At 40.7% G+C, this 2290-nt stretch overlaps 1 non-coding gene across 1 annotated transcript; it reads right to left on the bottom strand.

The window, feature by feature from the left end:
- Positions 1-1847: 1847 nt before the first annotated feature.
- Positions 1848-2062, bottom strand: LOC114689554. The gene has a single exon (XR_003733934.1). It is a non-coding gene; the product is annotated as a small nucleolar RNA U3 (small nucleolar RNA).
- Between the last annotated feature and the right edge of the window lie 228 nt (positions 2063-2290).

Here is a 2290-nt window from a genome sequence, read left to right as displayed (position 1 = left end):
ACATTATGAACATGAGTTTTGAACAAGAATAGGTAAATATTTCTTTGGAATACTTTCAGATTTGTTTTGAGGTATAGGGGAAGTAGTCTATAACCAGAAATGGAATTTCTGAGTCACTTGGTGACTCTGTTTGAACTTAGCTGCTACTCTGTATTCATAGTGATGGCATCATTTCCCATCACCATGAACAATGGATGAAGGTTCTAACTTCTCCATCCTCACCAAGCTTGCTATCCTTGTTCTGGGCATCCTAGTAGGCTTTGATCGACACTTCTCTAGATGCTGGGCCTCTTGTCATGAGATTTAGCCTTCTTCTATCACTCTTAGAGAAATACTGGTTGAGCTGCTTTGGATTTAACTTATTAATTTGTTGTGTGTGTTGGCCTCAGGAATTTAAAAACACATTTCGGATATCAGTCCCTCTTTAGATATGTTTTGTGTTTGACTCACTCTATAGCTTAACCCTCATTGTGTTTATTGTACTGTTTGCTCAACTGTTTTGATCTTTTAATAGTACAACTTATTTATCTTCACTGTTTTAGTTTTTTTTTTTATTGCTGTGAAGAGACACCAGGACCATGGCAGCTCATATATGGAAACCATTTAATTGGCAGGGAGCATGGCAGCATGCAGGCAGACATGGTACTGGAGCAGAGAGTGCTACATCTTGCAGGCAACAGGAAGTCAACCAACTGTCACACTGAGTGAAGCTTGAAAAAAAGACCTCAAGACCCATCCCCACAATGACACACTTCCTCCAACAAGGCCACACCTCCTAATAGTGCCACTCCCTTTGGGGTCCATTTTCTTTCAAACCACCACATTTACCTTTATTACCTGTGGTTTTGGGGTTATAGCCAAGAAATCCTGGCTGGATACAGTACTTTAGAATCTCCCCCTGTTTTCTTCCAGGAGTTGCACACTTTGGGGCCATACCTTTGTCTTTGATCTGTTGTAAGCTGTTTGTTGTCTTGTGTATGGAGATACATTTTTCTCAACAGTATGTACTGAAAATACTATCTTTTCCCTGTTGCACGGTCTTGCCGAGAAGGCACCAAGGACTTTCTTCCCACCTCTCATCTATCCCATCCATCTCTGTATCTCTCTTTAAGTACATTACAAACTTTTGGTAGGTTTGTAATACGTTTTGAAATCAAGGGATGTGAGACTCTCAACTTTGTTCTTAGTTTTCAATATAATTTTGGCTAGTTGGGTCCACAGTGAATTTTTCAGGCTTTTTTTTTTTTTTTCCTTTCTTCAAAACTGACAGAATTTTTATGGGAATTACATTGAATTTGATAGAATGTGCGAGTACTTTGTGTTGTATTGACATTGTAGAAATACCATATCTTCTAATCCATGATTATTGGTTGTCCATTTCTATTTATTGGTGCTCTTGGGTTTATTTCAGCAATGCTCTTGAATTTTCAGTATTTTAGCTCCTTAGGTATTTTCCTTCTAAGTGTCATATCTTTACAGATGCTGCTATACATGGAACTGTTTCCTTAATGCAGGCTTTGGTTTGATTATTGTTCATGCATAGAACACAGTTGGTGTCCGTGTGCTGCTCTGATATCCAGCAACATCACTGAATTCATTTATGCCTTCCATAAGCTTGTTAACACGGTCTCCATTGGACAGGTATAGTTGGATTTTCTTTCTTTTGGGACCGCCAGCCCCCACATAAAGACATGGAGACTTACTATTAATTATGGAAGCTTGGCCTTTAGCTTAGGCTTGTTCATAACTAGCTCTTATAACTTAAATTAACCTGCTTCTATTAATCTACATTCTGCCACGCAGCTTTTTACCTCTGCTCCATTCTGTATGTCTGTCTTTTTGTTTTTTCCACTCAGACTGTGTTCCCTCCCTCTCCCTCTCCCAAAGGCAGAGAAGACCTATCATCAATGGCAGGAGGCAGCTGCAGAAAAGCAGTACCTAGAGCCGGCTTCGTGCTCAGGAGGGAAGGCTACGTCTCATCCTCGTGGTTTCTGGTGCTCTACACAGTCAGAGAAACTTCTCTAGTAACAAACTACAGAAATGATCCCTGTATGTCTGACTCTCTCCATGTCTCACTGGCATCTTTCTCATGCACCTAGATTCATCCTGAGTTCCTCTCTCTGCCCAGAAGTCCCGCCTAACCTCTCCCCACTAGCTATTGGTTATTCACCTCTTTACTAAACCAATCAGGTGCCTTAGACAGGCAAGGAAATCTAGCAGCACATCTTTGCATGGTTTGCTTAAATACCCTGCAACAGCGGCAATAGCGTTTTGCTTGCTGCTTGTTTCT

The sequence above is a fragment of the Peromyscus leucopus genome, chromosome 5 (assembly GCF_004664715.2).
Source record: "Peromyscus leucopus breed LL Stock chromosome 5, UCI_PerLeu_2.1, whole genome shotgun sequence".
In the NCBI taxonomy this organism is placed as follows: domain Eukaryota; kingdom Metazoa; phylum Chordata; class Mammalia; order Rodentia; family Cricetidae; genus Peromyscus; species Peromyscus leucopus.
Note: the sequence above shows the minus strand (reverse complement) of the source record. Positions and strands in the feature narration are given on the sequence as shown.